Source organism: Scylla paramamosain, chromosome 19, assembly GCF_035594125.1.
Source record: "Scylla paramamosain isolate STU-SP2022 chromosome 19, ASM3559412v1, whole genome shotgun sequence".
Classification (NCBI taxonomy): Eukaryota; Metazoa; Arthropoda; class Malacostraca; order Decapoda; family Portunidae; genus Scylla; species Scylla paramamosain.
In genome coordinates this window covers 2,590,001-2,607,500 of record NC_087169.1, presented here as the reverse complement: position 1 = coordinate 2,607,500, position 17,500 = coordinate 2,590,001, and the positions used below count along the sequence as shown (strand labels likewise).

The following is a 17,500-nucleotide window of genomic DNA, read 5'->3' as shown; positions in this document are numbered from 1 at the left end:
ATAGATAGATAGATAGATAGAGAGAGAGAGAGAGAGAGAGAGAGAGAGGGGGGGAGGGAGAGAAGAAGATTGAAAGTGAGAGAGATTCAGCCAACCTCTCCTTCTCCAGCGGAATTGCAGTAGGCTCTCCGAGTGTTAGGGAGAGGAGGCCTAATTGTTGCAGGTGTGGAAGGGTTTTGTCTCCTGTGTCAACCTTACTTATCACTGCTCGCAAATTTGCATCTCATTAGTGAAGCAGGTAAGTGAAGCAAGGCGACCTGTTCCCCCATCCTCCTCCTCCTTCTCCTGTTTCTCCTCTTCCTCCTCCTCCCATCTCTGTTCTACACTTCTCTCTCTCTCTCCTACGTATTTCTTTCTTCTTCTCTTCTCTCTCTGCTTTCCTTTTCCTCCACCTTCCTTTTCCTACTTCCTCCTCCTCCTCCTCCTCCTCCTCCTCCTCCTCCTCCTCCTCCTCCTCCTCCTCCTCTTCCTCCTCCTCCTCCTTCTTTCATTTTTCTCCCTTTTCTCCCTCTCTGCTCTCTTTCCTTCCCTCTTTCCTTCATTTCCTCCTCCTCCTCCTCCTCCTCCTCCTCCTACTACTACTACTACTACTACTACTACTACTACTACTACTACTACTACTACTACTACTACTAGTCCAATACTTCTCTCCCCTTCCTCTCTTCTCTTTTCTTCTCTTTTCATTCTCACTTCTTTCGTGTATTCAGAGGAGAGGTAGGTGAGGAGAAAAGAGAGGAGAGAAGAGAGGGAAAGATGGAGGGGAAAGGAAACTGGAAAGAGGAGGAAAAGTTAGGAAGAAGGAAGAGAGAGAGAGAAAAAAAAAAAAGACATGGAGAGGGAAAGAAAGGAAACTGAAGGCTGAAGGGAGGGAGAGAGAGGGAGGAAACAGGTTAGAGGAATGGAGGAAAGTAAAGAGTCGAATTAGAAATGGAGGAGGGAGGATACGATGCAAGGAGTGTTTGTAAAGTGAGCGCTGATTGGCTGGTGCAGTACGTCCGTAGCTGCGTGATTCAGTGGTGTGTATAGCCTGCCTTGTGTTGCTTCCTGCGGGCCTGGGTCTGGTCTCGCCTTGCCTGGAGGTGGTAACACTCAGAGGGAAGACCAATCACAACTCTTTATCTTGTGTTGTTTGGTGTGTGCTTGGCTTTTGTCACGTTTGTAATTACTCAAGGGGAAAGGTTGATTCATTACAAAGTTTATATATTTTATTGGTATGGGTATTCTTTGGTAATTCTGGATACTATTGCAAAAAAAAAAATGTTTGGGTTAATAGAGAGAGAGAAGAAAAGAAAGATAGAATTTATATATTTTACCTGTTAATCCTTTGAGTGCTAATGATGCTATGACAGTCCATTAAGTTTGCAAGGAGAGAGAGAGAGAGAGAGAGAGAGAGAGAGAGAGAGAGAGAGAGAGAGAGAGAGAGAGAGAGAGAGAATCACCATGACAGCAGGAAACTAATATGTGAGCCCTTTCCTGTCACCCCCTCCCTCTTTCACCATTCCTAATCCCTTCTTCCCTTCTCCTATTCCCCTTACCTTTCCTCCCTTTTCCTCCCTTTTCCTCCAGCTGACCCTTGTTTTTGTTTCCCATTTTTTCTTCACCTGGGTAATTTTGTCGGGGGGTTGGGGGAAACATACTGATACGATCTCTCTCTCTCTCTCTCTCTCTCTCTCTCTCTCTCTCTCTCTCTCTCTCTCTCTCTCTCTCTCTCTCTCTCTCTCTCTCTCTCTCTCTCTCTCTCTCGAAAATTGAAGGTGGGGAGAGCAGAGGGGAGGGAGAGGGAGGAGGAGAAAGGGGGAGGTGGTGATTTGAAGGTGATGCGACTGTGATGGCTGTGCTGTGATAATGTGCTGATGATGATGATGGTGATGGTGACGATTCATTCAATTCTTGTTGGTTTGTCTGATGTGTGTGTGTGTGTGTGTGTGTGTGTGTGTGTGTGTGTGTGTGTGTTCGCCTTAATATTACATCTTTCCCTCACTTCTTTCCTTTCTCACTTATTTCTCGTCTGTTTTTTTTTTTTTTTTATAGTTCTTCATTTTTTTCTCTTCCTCATTTCTTCTTTTATATTTTCCCTCGTACATTTGCTGTGTGTCGCTCAAATTTCCTTCACTCTTCGTCATTTCTCTTCCATATTTCCTTGACATAACCTGTCATTCTCTCTCTCTCTCTCTCTCTCTCTCTCTCTCTCTCTCTCTCTCTCTCTCTCTCTCTCTCTCTCTCTCTCACTTTTTCTTATCTTTCTTTTCACAAACACCGTAATCTTTCCCTATCACCTTCCATTTACCTAAACATCACCTGACTGACATTCTCACCTTCCCCTCTTACTCTCCCCATCACCTTCTCCCTCTCTCTCTCTCTCTCTCTCTCTCTCTCTCTTAAGCATCCAGGGGCCAGATCCACGAAACGGTTGCTACTTTTAACAAACTGCGATCAGCGCCCATTATCAACCTCGGACCGCCATATGGTATCCACGAACGCATAAGAGGTTGGTGTTGCCATAGTAGCAAGGTTGTAAAGTTACAACCTCCTGAGGTGATGTAGGTCCACCTCGCCTGAAAACTCTTATATAAATATTTATGTGCACAAAATAACCTTTTTTTAATTGTTTACAAGCTTTACCAGCAAGGAAGCATGGTTTTGTGATGCATAAAGTGAAATCTTGCATGGAACACTGAAAACAAATGAAGAGGCTGATTTGTCCCACACGTGCGCACTCCCCATTCCCCCACCCACTAACAAGTGTGTACTGTGATTACGTATTGTTTTCGTCGTTTCTTGTGCATATATTGGATATTTTCTTAACATACTACCACGTTCGTGCCTTGAGGCAAGAAAGGCGCTTTCAGGATCGCCACGACCCCTTGGCATTGAGTGATAATGAGCTCATGATCAAATATCGCTTCCCGCGGCAGACCTACTAAACCTCTTGTTTGAGGAGATGCAGCCTCAGCTGGAGAGAAGGACAAGGCATAGCCAGGCATTACCAACTCACACCCAGGTTCTGCTGGCCCAGAGACTGTTTGCCAGTGGGCCCTTCCAAAACGTCATTGGAGACACTGCTGGTAAGATGATACTGGTGTTGCATGCTTCAGTACAGGGGCTGGCTGTTGTGGAAGTTATCAGGGAGCCCTTTCCCTGACCTTATTAATGGTCTATTCTCTTACATTCTTCGCATATACCTTTAGATACACATAAAACGTAACTTTAAGGCGAGGAAGAAGTGCCCCTGCCCTTCAGGGAGTCCAAGGGATGGGCGAAGGCCCCCCAGAGATTAGGTTAGTCACCGTACACTTTTATAAGAAACATTACCTAATCCAACATAACCACAGGGGCTAGACCCACCCTTAAGGACACTAATATAAGTTAGCATAACCTGTGGAACCCCTGAAGGATGGGGGTACATATATGTTTCAGGTTTATCAAGAGGTACTGTATATGTGAAAGAATGGAAGAGGATAGACGTGTAATAAGGACAAGAGAGGACTCCAAACAATTACCACTACTTTTTGTGTAAACAAATTGCATAATATTCCATAAATAACTTTTGTAGGTGAATAAACTGATGTTCAGTGTGGTGAATAATACTTAAGTGTGGCTGACTTTCAAGGATAAAAGGCATAAAAGTCAACCTGCTGCATGCCACAGTTTATAAAGTTGTAATCCAGTGTTAGGAACATGCCAAGATTAGTTAATAGTGTCAAAATATGTGAGTGCACAATTGATAAGGAGGGATGAGGGATGATGCCAACCTTACCAAACCTGCTGTCAAGTACCCCTGGGGCTGTCCCTTCCTCACACACCACATTATTATTCATGTGTACTAATATTTCTAGACTTGTAGGTTTATTTCTGACATGTTTCTAACACTGTCTTGAGGATAACTTGATTTATTATACTGCTGGCAAAAAAAGTTGACAGATGTAATGTGTGCGTGAATACGGCTGCACTCATGGAAACAACACTGTACTACAGCTACAAGGATCACATTACATTGCTGCTGTTTTTTTTTTTTTTTTTTTCTCTCTCTCTCTCTCTTACAGCAGAAACATATATCTTATTTAAAATAAATAAATAAATAAAATGAAAACTAATGGCTTATAATCTGCTTTCAGGACCTATGCAAGCAAGTGTCAGCAGGGTCTTCAAGTGTGTGTGTGCACCGTGTTGAGTGATAAGTCAGTGCAGGAAATCAAGATGCCTCCAACACACCTTGATCAAAGGAGAACTGCACACCAGTTCTTCAGGATTAAAAATTTCCTAACGGTTATTGGGGCCATTGATGGTAAGATTAACAATAATGTATTTTATTTTAAATTTAGTGCTGTTGTTATAATCTATCACTTCATCGGTGTTTCCTTTGAGTGAAAGGTATCTCACAGCCTCAAGTTCCTGTTAAGCATTAAAAAGTTTTCATATTTTATGTATGTATATATATATATATATATATATATATATATATATATATATATATATATATATATATATATATATATATATATATATATATATATATATATATATATATATATATATATTAATTTTTTTTTTTTTTTTTTTTTATGTAGGAAGGACACTGGCCAAGGGCAACAAAAATCTAATAAAAAAAAATGCCCACTGAAATGCCAGTCCCTAAAAGGGTCAAAGCAGTGGTCAAAAATTGGTGGACAAGTGTCTCGAAACCTCCCTCTTGAAGGAATTCAAGTCATAGGAAGGTGGAAATACAGAAGCAGGCAAGGAGTTCCAGAGTTTACCAGAGAAAGGGATGAATGATTGAGAATACTGGTTAACTCTTGCGTTAGAGAGGTGGACAGAATAGGAGTGAGAGAAAGAAGAAAGTCTTGTGCAGCGAGGCCGCGGAAGGAGGGGAGGCATGCAGTTAGCAAGATCAGAAGAGCAGTTAGCATGAAAATAGCGGTAGAAGACAGCTAGAGATGCAACATTGCGGCGGTGAGAGAGAGGCTGAAGACAGTCAGTTAGAGGAGAGGAGTTGATGAGACGAAAAGCTTTTGATTCCACCCTGTCTAGAACAGCAGTATGAGTGGAACCCCCCCAGACATGTGAAGCATACTCCATACATGGACGGATAAGGCCCTTGTACAGAGTTAGCAGCTGGGGGGGTGAGAAAAACTGGCGGAGACGTCTCAGAACACAACTTCATAGAAGCTGTTTTAGCTAGAGATGAGATGTGAAGTTTCCAGTTCAGATTATAAGTAAAGGACAGACCGAGGATGTTCAGTGTAGAAGAGGGGGACAGTTGAGTGTCATTGAAGAAGAGGGGATAGTTGTCTGGAAGATTGTGTCGAGTTGATAGATGGAGGAATTGAGTTTTTGAGGCATTGAACAATACCAAGTTTGCTCTGCCCCAAATCAGAAATTTTAGAAAGATCAGAAGTCAGGCATTCTGTGGCTTCCCTGCATGATATGTTTACCTCCTGAAGGGTTGGACGTCTATGAAAAGACGTGGAAAAGTGCAGGGTGGTATCATCAGCATAGGAGTGGATAGGACAAGATGTTTGGTTTAGAAGATCATTAATGAATAATAAGAAGAGAGTGGGTGACAGGACAGAACCCTGAGGAACACCACTGTTAATAGATTTAGGAGAAGACCAGTGACCGTCTACCACAGCAGCAATAGAACGGTCAGAAAGGAAACTTGAGATGAAGTTACAGAGAGAAGGATAGAAACCGTAGGAGGGTAGTTTGGAAATCAAAGCTTTGTGCCAGACTCTATCAAAGGCTTTTGATATGTCCAAGGCAACAGCAAAAGTTTCACCAAAGTCTCTAAAAGAGGATGACCAAGACTCAGTAAGGAAAGCCAGAAGATCACCAGTAGAGCGGCCTTGACGGAACCCATACTGGCGATCAGATAGAAGGTTGTGAAGTGATAGATGTTTAAGAATCTTCCTGTTGAGGATAGATTCAAAAACTTTAGATAAGCAGGAAATTAAAGCAATAGGACGGTAGTTTGAGGGATTAGAGTGGTCACCCTTTTTAGGAACAGGTTGAATGTAGGCAAACTTCCAGCAAGAAGGAAAGGTAGATGTTGACAGACAGAGCTGAAAGAGTTTGACTAGGCAAGGTGCAAGCACGGAGGCACAGTTTCGGAGAACAATAGGAGGGACCCCATCAGGTCCATAAGCCTTCTGAGGGTTTTGGCCAGCGAGGGCATGGAAAACATCATTACGAAGAATTTTAATACGAGGCATGAAGTAGTCAGAGGGTGGAGGAGAGGGAGGAACAAGCCCAGAATCGTCCAAGGTAGAGTTTTTAGCAAAGGTTTGAGCAAAGAGTTCAGCTTTAGAAATAGATGTGATAGCAGTGGTGCCATCTGGTTGAAGTAGAGGAGGGAAAGAAGAAGAAGCAAAGTTATTGGAGATATTTTTGGCTAGATGCCAGAAATCACGAGGGGAGTTAGATCTTGAAAGGTTTTGACATTTTCTGTTAATGAAGGAGTTTTTGGCTAGTTGGAGAACAGACTTGGCATGGTTCCGGGCAGAAATATAAAGTGCATGAGATTCTGGTGAAGGAAGGCTTAAGTACCTTTTGTGGGCCACTTCTCTATCATGTATAGCACGAGAACAAGCTGTGTTAAGCCAAGGTTTAGAAGGTTTAGGACGAGAAAAAGAGTGAGGAATGTACGCCTCCATGCCAGACACTATCACCTCTGTTATGCGCTCAGCACACAAAGACGGGTCTCTGACACGGAAGCAGTAGTCATTCCAAGGAAAATCAGCAAAATACCGCCTCAGGTCCCCCCAACTAGCAGAGGCAAAACGCCAGAGGCACCTTCGCTTAGGGGGATCCTGAGGAGGGATTGGAGTGATAGGACAAAATAAAGATATGAGATTGTGATCGGAGGAGCCCAACGGAGAAGAAAGGGTGACAGCATAAGCAGAAGGATTAGAGGTCAGGAAAAGGTCAAGAATGTTGGGCGTATCTCCAAGACGGTCAGGAATACGAGTAGGGTGTTGCACCAATTGCTCTAGGTCATGGAGGATAGCAAAGTTGTAGGCTAGTTCACCAGGATGGTCAGTGAAGGGAGAGGAAAGCCAAAGCTGGTGGTGAACATTGAAGTCTCCAAGAATGGAGATCTCTGCAAAAGGGAAGAGGGTCAGAATGTGCTCCACTTTGGAAGTTAAGTAGTCAAAGAATTTCTTATAGTCAGAGGAGTTAGGAGAGAGGTATACAGCACAGATAAATTTAGTATGAGAATGACTCTGTAGTCGTAGCCAGATGGTGGAAAACTCGGAAGATTCAAGAGCGTGGGCACGAGAGCAGGTTAAGTCATTGCGCACATAAATGCAGCATCCAGCTTTGGATCGAAAATGAGGATAGAGAAAGTAGGAGGGAACAGAAAAGGGGCTACTGTCAGTTGCCTCAGACACCTGAGTTTCAGTGAGGAAAAGAAGATGAGGTTTAGAGGAGGAGAGGTGGTGTTCTACAGATTGAAAATTAGATCTTAGACCGCGAATGTTGCAGAAGTTAATGAAGAAAAAGTTGAGGGGGGTGTCAAGACACTTAGGGTCGTCGACGGAAAGGCAGTCCGACCTGGGGACATTTATGGTCCCCTCCCCAGATGGGGACTCCGAGGCTGGTGTAGGAGTCGCCATGATTTTAAAATTTTTTGAGTGATGGGTGTGTGTGTTATTAGGTGCTTGTAGTTTTGTGTGGAGGAAGAGAGTTGTCTTTAGAGGGCAGGCTGTGACTACCCCCTTGTGTTGTGAGACACAAAGGGAAACGTTCAGTGAGGTCACAGCTGGGTTTAATGATAAGTTCACAGCACCCCCTGAACTGTGGTTTAGACCTCACTGGGAGTAATTATCGTTTCGGCAGGTGTCTACTGCCTCCTCCTATATATGTAGCTACTGTGTAACATGATCATGTAATAGTTTCTTTTGTGTGCACAGGCAGCCACATTACCATGAAGGAGCAAAGTGTGGATGAGGCCCTCTACTTGAACTGGAAAAGGTATCACTCCCTCTGAACATCCAACTTGTTTGTGATGCAAGTGAAGTGATCCTCAGCTACTGCTCCAGATTGCCAGGTATATAGCATTATTGCATCACATGTTTACCCAACCATGTATTTTATTGATTTTCATGTGACTGCACATGGTTACTGGTATTGCATAAGAAAACATAGTGTGATAAGCCTTGACATTAGTTATAAATGAACACTTGATATACTCTTTTATAAGTAATGAATCCTCTTGTAGTATGAAATCTCACTTTTCACAGGTGCCTGCACTCTTGTGGAGGTGGCTTGCAGTACAGACCCATCAAGTGTGTCAAAATAATTAATACTTGCCTGCTCCTACACAACTGCTGCATCAAGTTCCTGATGACATATGTACTTGTCACTATTTTTCTGGTAGTTGACAGGATATATCTGTATCATGGACATTAGATTTAACCGAGTACAGTCATGAATGTTCTTACACTTGTTGTTGGGGTAATGAAATTTGTCAGAAGTGTACCATCATTTAACAAAAATAAACATTCTTTTTTTTTTTTTTTCCTACAAAGATGTCTGAAAGTCATTATGGTTTGGGCTAGTTTTAGATCATCAGAATGCTAAATGTCAAACTACATGACTGTTCCTCTACAATATAACTTTAAACAAATGGAACAGTTAGGTTCCAGTCCCTAGACCTCTCAGACCCTCACAAAAGTCTGCTTACAGCTACCACCTCTTGAGGATGAAACAGTGCCCCATGCTGATACCAACCCTGCTGTGCTGTAGAGGGGTCAGTGTGCTTCAGGCAGAATTGTGTAGCAAGAAATCATACAAAACTTCTTCCAGCACTGAAGTAAGGAAGTGAGGTCAGTAATCATGTAATGAGTGAAATAATGGTTTTCCATGTATCACTGCATACTAAATGAAAGAGATCAGTGCAACATTTAAATTCATCAAATACTTAAGTGGCTTGCTAGTATTAGGTATGAATAACACAAATAGATTAAAAAAGTGCTGTAGATTTATTTAAAAATAAAATAAAATTACCAATTACCAAAGTCTTTGCAAGAAAAAGAAAAATATAACATATATGAGTATAGTTCACATCCTGAAAAAAAAAAAAAAGTAAATAAACTTATTTACAGAAATGTCCACCAGCAGGTCACCACAAAACACTAATCTTACTTTTGTATTTTAAGTAACACAGAAGCATTGTAGGTATCACAGTGAAGTTTGGTATTATATTGCACTAACATTAACATGCTGCTCGAGGTTAATGATAGAATTGCTACAACTTAATTCTACAGAAAAGAAATATTGCTTAATATAACTTAATTTGATAACTTAGTCTTATAACTTAACTTAATAAAGGTAAACTTATGAAAGGTAAACATTAAAATGCTATAAATTATTGGTGGGTGGTGTTGGCATTAATGAAGTGCTCAGTAAGTGTTACCAGCTGCTGCAATGAATGCACAATGTTCCTCTGCACTTCAACAGATTGGCAAAGTGCCTGGGACATGTTTTGTACAGCCAGCTGCACCATCACCAGCTCGTCCATACTCAGACTAATCTGCTGTTGGGTTTCCTGTGCTTGAGAGAGAACTTCCAAGTCAGAGTGGCCATCTGAAATACAGTTTAGAAGCAAACATGACTACACCTCAAGTTACAAAGTAAGTGGTATTTCAAGTTACATGTCACGCTATCTTGCTGTGTCCTTTTACCTCATTTGCTCCTTGGACCTTTCTGCTATACTGTACCCAGGCTGGTGGTGTGATGCACTTATGGAATCAACACTTTATATGCCTCAGAGATGTATTCCTCAAAAAAAAAAAAAATAAATATAATAAAAAAATAAAATAAAAAATTAGGTCAGAGTAGCAAGAACAACAGACTTACTGGCAGGAGTTGTATAATCAGTGTTCATTGTACTGGAGGACACAACTGAATACATGTTAACATGTTATTCACCATTGCATGTAGTCATCTATAATGAGCATAATTTGAACAAAGATCTTCTCATCCATTGCAGATGATACAGCATTGTCAAATCCAGAGGCCCCTGTGGACCCAGCGACACCAGCAGAAGAGGGTTGGATGGCTCCAACACCACTGCTGGTGGAAGGCTGTGGTCCTAGAGGCCCTGACACTTCTGGAGAAAAAAAAAAAAAAAAAAAGCTGTCATTACTGCAGGTAGAGAATAAGCTGGTATTCTTTGAGTGATGTTTTTATTGACAAATTTTTCTTTTAATTAGCAGTCAACCTAGTCATGTCTGTGTTTATCACATGGTTTTGCTGAGTTGATGAGCAAATGTGCAGATGAACATTCATGAAGATGAGTGTTGGACATGATGCTGCCAGCCCCATGGAAGATGATGCTGTAGCACAATTATTGTTACATTACAGTACTGCACTTAAAAACAGCATTAATTTACAAAATGTAATTTGACCTTTGTTAGTTTACTTATGCAGTGTGGTGCCATCACTTTCAGGGTATGGCAGTCCTGCAAATGTTGTGTGAGACAACATCCACAGCATGACCAACTCCACAGCAGTGTGTGTTGTCTCATCTGGAGGCCCCCACCTGCATGGATATGAATGTTGCAATTATCATCCACTTAGAAGTTCACATGTAAAGCCAAATCAACTTGGTGTAAATCATGAATGCATTAGAGCACAATAATGTTATCTAGCACTGCAGTGGTCATTGTCTCAGACCTGACTGCCAGAGGTACTGTACATACTCCTATTTATAATCCATTGCTTAGTTGGTTCTTGGTTATGTTTATTGACTATATGGGTAAATTTTGTAACAGCACCAATAATTAAATACATGTACACAAGAGCAAACTTCTTTTTATACAACTGCAGGGGTTTTAAGCACTGCTAACAATCACCTAACCTAACTAACCTAACCTAACCTAACCCTCCTTCCTCAACAAAGTAAAACCAATGTTCAAGAAATAAAATTTATTACAGCAGTTTGTGTCCCAAAGGCTGACCAGAAAGAAACTTTTTTTTTTTTCTCCCAATATGTAACTGAAAGTCATACAGAGGAATTTGTTCATATTACTCAAAACAATGTTCAGCAATGCCCAAAACATTAGTTAATTAAATTCCATGAGCAATTAGGTCAAGACAAAATATGAATCAAATATGGTAGTGTGGGTAAATTTTTACTCTTTCATCTGTTTATCTTTCTCTCTCTCTCATGCTTCCCTTCGCACGTAATTCGCAATATTTCTTTCTTTTATTCGCCTTGTCCTCTTTATTGTCCTCTATCCTCTTTTAAGTATTATTCCACGTCTATTTTCTCCTTTTTTCCTCCTCCCCATGTTACCTTTAAGCGGTGCGGTGTGTGCACACACAGGGCGTGGTGTGTGCAGGGATTTCACTGTAATGCTGAAACATTTCTCCATCTTTCTTCACAGATTTCAGTTTCGTGGCTTTACATAGTAGCGTCATAATTAAGCTCTTTTTCTGGGAGTGATGAGCAACTCTGAGAAACACGGCGAGGGAACAGCTGGTGTGGTGATCCTGGGGAGACTGAAGGGAAGGGGAGGCTTGAGGGGAGTTACAAAACAAGATTTGACGGAGCTGACGCCGGGACGGCTTTCAGACAGGCGTGTGGAGGTGGGGGAGGGACATTCTGAAGGCGTGTGATGGGCTGGCTGTGTGTGGTGCCGGGAGCTTTGGCACATATATCATTCATTGCTGGCAGTTATTGGTACAAGCACGGTCACAAGGCGAGGGACGGGCCACGCTTGTCTCCAGTGTCTGCCATTTGCACTCCGTCGCAATTCCTGTGTCCTGCTGATCGTCTCCTCATAACAGTGGCAAGGGACAGTGTTATCAAACCAAAGTGATGACGGCTGAGGGAACATGAGACACATACGAGTAACATGCCACACAGTAACGGGGTGCTTGTGAGTCTACTTGGGTCATGAGCTACTAGGGCTGTAGGGGGTGACTTATTACTGGTACTCCTGTAGAATATTTGGCACAAGGATCACTGGTACTGAATGGTCATCTGGTACCGGAGTCACTGGTAAATTTACAGGGGTCATCTGGCCAAGATGTGTCACCCTTAGTCACTAGGGACGCGGGATCAAGTGGGCGCCGCGTCAGTTGTGCCTTGAGATGAATGCCAGTCACACCTTGTTTCATTCGCTTCATTAATACTGGATGGAGGAACTACACGTGTCAGCAGAATACGATGCAAACTACACTTCAGATTTACAGATTTAATCAGATATTTTCTTGACGCGGCATGTGAGTGAAGCCTGGACGGAATAAAAGGGATGAAAGGCTCTTGATGTGAAGGGAACGAAGAGAAGGGAAGGCTGTATGGAGGAGGGAAAGGAAGGAATGAAGAAAAGAAGCTTCGAGAGGGGAATAAATTTGCTTGAAGGGAATAGAAAGGGAAGTGAAGGGATGGGAGGGGAATATAGGAAGGAGGGGTGTTATATAATGTATGAAGGAAGGAAGGAAGGAAGGAAGGGGAATAAGAGAACGGGAGGGAAAGGGATGGATAGACAAGAGCTGCTGGAAGGGGATAGAAATATATTATGTATGAGGAAAGAGAAAGGGAGGGAGGAAGGAAAGAGGATTGTGTAGACACAAAGAAAAATATCATCTGCTTGCCGTGGAAAAACCCACCAATTGAGGAACCTTTGCCAGAGAGAGCAGTGACATGAACACACACACACACACACACACACACACACACAACAGACTGGTGGTGAGAGGCCCTTGAGATGAGGTCAGCTGGTCTGGGAAGGGTCATAACAGCTGGATGCGTTAGTGAGCCGTCGCCTTCTTGATTAACCTGTTGAGGGAGGAGGAGGAGGAGGAGGAAACTGATAGACCGTAGGGAACATTTGTGTGTGTGTGTGTGTGTGTGTGTGTGTTAAGGTAAATACATGACCTGACTAACACACACACACACACACACACACAACGAATGCATCGAACATAATAAACTCAATCTAGAAAACTTACAATACAAAATATGAATTTACTTTTAACCAACCGGAGAAAGTCAACGTGTCTCAGGAAGAGGAAGAGGGGGAGAGGGAGAGGCGCCCCCTTGAATTCCCCATTTATTCTGATGGGGACAGGTGCCATTACTCTGACCCCCTGTCTACCTGTGTCAACAATACTGGCTTACCTGGCGAGCTCGATAAATTTCCATATACCTGAGAGGCCAGCCGCGGGCACCAGAGAGAGAGAGAGAGAGAGAGAGAGAGGGAGGGAATTTGAAAGGTTCGTAATTTTGTTTGTTGATTTTATGATTGATTGGTGTTTGTTTGTTTTTGTTTGCCCTTCGTTTGTGTTTGTTTGTGTTTAAAGAAGCTGGATTTATTTTTTTACTTCGTATTAATAAATTTGTTAACATTTTTTTTTTACCATTAAGAACTACGATTCAACTTCTAGAATTATAACTTTTTCACAAATTACCTGTCATTACTAACGTCATCTCCTTATTGAGTAATTTCCCCTTATTGATAACCTCCTAATGAACAACTTGATATTTTCCCCTATCAATAACAAACTTTATTTTCTTAGCGTTTAAAGCATATTTCTCTATTAAGAATTGTGTTTTCCTTTTTTTTTTTTCTTTTTATAATTTTTCCTTGTGTATTTTCTCTAATTAACGACTTGATATTTTTCCCTATCAATAACAAACTTTATTTCCTTAGCGATTAAAGCATATTTCCCCATTAAGAACAGTCTTTTCGTTCTTTTTCTTCTCATTTTCCTTGTCTTTTCTCTAATTAAAAACTTGATATTTTTCCCTATCAATAACAAACTTTATTTCCTTAGCGATTAAAACATGTTTCCCCATTAAGAAGTCTTTTTTTTTTCCTTTTTTTTCTCATTTTTCCTTGTGTCTTTTCCCTTCATTTCTCACCCCTAATTTTCTCTCGCTCACAAGCAATCCCCAACCCTTTGCCATGGTTACTCATTACTCCTGTCTTCCTTTGTGTTCCTTTATATATCCTACTTGGTGATAGCCTTAGATTTATTACGTCAACGCCAAAATACCAATCAGGGAACCAGTCTGTCATTCAGCCAGTCAGTCAGTCAGTCAGTCAGTCAGTCAGTTAAGCAATCAGTGCATCAGTTTATCAGTTGGTCAATTCAATAATCAGTCAGTCAGTCAGTCATTCAGTCAGTCAGTTAAGCAATCAGTGCATCAGTTCATCAGTTGGTCAGTTCAATAATCAGTCAGTCAGTCAGTTAATTTGTCACCTCCAGAATTAGACTCTTATATATTCTAGGCGATTTTTTGTGCTTATTAATATATGGATTGATTTGCTTGCTTGCTTGATTGATTGATAATTTACTTGGTTGCCTCCTTCATTGATGTTTATGCAGCAACAAAATAGAGAACTTTTTTTTTACTGTACACCTTCGCACGTAAAAAATAAATAAATAAATAAATAAATAAATAAATAGCCAGTCAGTCAATTAAGGAGTCAAACAGTCAAACAAAACATCACCTAAACCTTTTTTTTTTTCTTTTCCTTTTCTTTTTCCTTTTTCCCTTTTTTCCATGATCCTTTCTGCCCTTTCTTTATGGACTGGCACTTTGAACAGGCCTTTTCTTTCATCAGTCTTTTGTTACCCTTGACCAGTGGCCCTCTTACACACAAAGGGAAAAAAAAACAAGATAATCAATGATAATATTAGGCGTCCAGCAAGGCGGTATTCTGTCCTCTGTAAAGGCAAGATCTACTCACACACCAGTCCATCCATACCTTCCTTGCTTCTTTCCCTTGCCTCCCACAATATCGGCGCCCGTGATGTCAATGGCTGGGCGTCCACTGCAAGTGTTCCCTGTTCTTTACCTTCTCCGCGGCGCCGCTACGGTTATTCGCTCGTAAACTTTATAGACTGTGAATATTCGTTTTAAATGTGCAGTACTTCCAAAGCCAGAGGAGTCGTCCCGGGCATAACAGGCGCATATGTTACGGACAACGCGCGTGTTTGCCGAGCTGGACAAAACATTATTTAGTGGCGTGGGTTGTTTGTTTGTTCCACCCATGAAGTCTCCACCCAAAGCTTCTCTCCTTTCTTCCTTCTTCTCCTTCATTATGCTGCTATCTTCCTTCATTATCAAACACGCATCACCATTAATGTAACACACACACACACACACACACACACACACACACACACTTACTCGGGACCATTTTGTTGATTTGCTTTGGTTAATGTGGTGTAATGTTGGTAATAACACTGCTACCTTTATCCAGCGCTTCCATTAATGAGCTTTGAAGACACAGGTGAGAATTGTGTCACCTGTGGACCTCCTTATTGATTTGTTAAGTTTGTTTATTTTGTCGTGTCTTTGGTTATTTTTCTTCCTTTTTCTCCAGTTGTTCATTCTTCTTTTTCTTCTCTTTTTTTTATTTCTTCTTCTTCTTCTTCTTCTTTTTCTTCTTCTATGATGTCATCGTCCTCTTGTTCTTGTTCTTGTTCTTTTCTTGTTATTTTCCTGTTCTTATTCTTTCCGTGGTCTGTTCTTGTTCTTGTTCTTGTTTTTTTTTTATTTTTCTTCTTCACGCCGTACATTAACACAAGTCTTCCTCTTCTTACAGGTATGTTGGTGATTCTCCGTTCATCCTCCTCTTCCAATTAGATGTGGGCGGCAGGTGAGACGTCAGTACCTGTACAATATACCTGGGATTATTATTATTATTATTATTATTATTATTATTATTATTATTATTATTATTATTATTATTATTATTATTGCGACTTCATGTGTGTTCTCTCCTAAGCATTCACGTAAACACACACACACACACACACACACACACACACACACATGGAAACAAAACTGGAACTCGTAACATATTTTACACTGAAGGAAGGGAAAAAAATAAAGTTTATTTATTTATATTTTTTTACCCTGAAGTGTTTCCTGCAGAATTTATAAGCCTAATTTAGATTTTATTGGATGTCGTTAGGCCCATCGGACGTGTGTGTGTGTGTGTGTGTGTGTGTGTGTGTGTGTGTGTGTGTGTGGAGAGTCAAAATACAAGAAATTTTATACATTAGTCAGAAAGTTCTGGTATTTACGATTTTGAATTAATACAAAATATGATATCATCCTGTCTCCTCCTCCTCCTCCTCCTCCTCCTCCTCCTCCTCCTCTGTTTCATGGTAATTATCATCCTGCAGGTTCACATTTTTGGTGCATGATAGACAGCGACCAGCATCAATGGAGTCAGGAAAGATTTGTTACGTGTTTATTAATGGTGATGCTTAAAAGTCACGTCAGGAGGGGAAGATATGAAGACCGGAGATAACATTTTAACCAGGGTTCCCAAGTCGTCTGGTTTGATACCTCTTAATTTCCTCCTGGGGTCAAAACGAGGAGAGGGTGGGGAGATGGGGAGATAGGTAGGTGGATAGATGGTTGGGGAATGGGGGGTTTTGGGGGGCAGATGGGGAAATGGGTAGATAATTAAGAGGAATAGTGAATTTGGAGATGGGCAGATGTGCAGGTAGGTAAGGGGAAGGAGTGAAGGTTGTGTAGGGAGGAATGGGGGAGATGGAGAGATGGGTAGGTGTCTGTACATAGTTGAGGAGTAATGAGGAATTGGGAAGGGGAGAAAGGAAATGATGGGGAGATTGTAATGAGAATGGGAGGATGTTTTTGGAGATGGGAAGGTGGTGGAGGAAGCGAGGGGCGAGGAGGGTGGGGAGATGGATAACGGGAATGCGGAGATGAGAGGGAATAATTTTTGGAGATGGGAATGAACGGGGGAGTGTGCTGTTCCCCTCTTCTCTCCCCTCCTTTCCCCTCCCCCCTCACCTCCGAGCTGAAAAGGTTACATTTCCCTTCTTCTTCTGCGGCAGTTCCAATGTTCATACGAGGTCGCTGTTCCTCTCTAGTCTTCTCCACAAGGCTCTGTCCCCAACCTCCTCTCCACTCAGCTCTCTCCCTCAGGTCCTCTCCAATGCGATCCTTCCACCTTTTGGTCTGTCACGTCGTCTTCTGCCTTCTACCTCTGTATCCAACATCCTTCACCCAACATGCCCTTATGTAAGAGCATGGTGGCCCTTATATATGGTCTCTCTCTCTCTCTCTCTCTCTCTCTCTCTCTCTCTCTCTCTCTCTCTCTCTCTCTCTCTCTCTCTCTCTCTCTCTCTCTCTCTCTCTCTCTCTCTCTCTCTCTCTCTCTCTCTCTCTCTCTCTCTCTCTCTCTCTCTCCTAATATGTTCGTATTTATGTAATTTATATAGACAATACTACATAAATTATTATTATTATTATTATTATTATTATTATTATTATTATTATTATTATTATTAATAAATTGTTTTCATTTGTTTTTTATTTGTATTTTATGGTGGAGGACTCTGTGATAATTTGTCGAGGAGTTTTTGTGATGTATGAGTAATTTTGAGATGTGTTTATTGTTTTGTGCTTGTGGGTATATGATATTGTTCACATTATGTCATTGCTGTACAATTTACTTCTCATGATTGGTTATATATTTTTTTTTTTGTAATTATGAATGAT

At 41.4% G+C, this 17,500-nt stretch overlaps 1 protein-coding gene across 6 annotated transcripts in view; it reads left to right on the top strand.

Annotated features, from left to right (window-relative positions):
• The window catches only part of LOC135109575 (bestrophin-1-like), a 41,745-nt gene extending 30,936 nt beyond the window's left edge, over positions 1 to 10,809 (top strand). The window contains exons 6-13 of one of the 6 annotated variants that reach the window (XM_064020997.1): positions 2,916 to 3,065; positions 4,116 to 4,285; positions 7,911 to 8,047; positions 8,241 to 8,352; positions 8,686 to 8,825; positions 9,460 to 9,632; positions 9,992 to 10,152; positions 10,452 to 10,809. The gene's annotated coding sequence lies outside the window, so the exon portion shown is untranslated. Of the gene's footprint in view, positions 1 to 2,830; positions 3,066 to 4,115; positions 4,286 to 7,910; positions 8,048 to 8,240; positions 8,374 to 8,685; positions 8,826 to 9,459; positions 9,633 to 9,991; positions 10,153 to 10,451 lie in introns of all 6 variants that reach the window. The other 5 variants (XM_064020996.1, XM_064020998.1, XM_064021000.1 and 2 more) reach the window with 5 other exon arrangements.
• Positions 10,810 to 17,500: the final 6,691 nt, after the last annotated feature.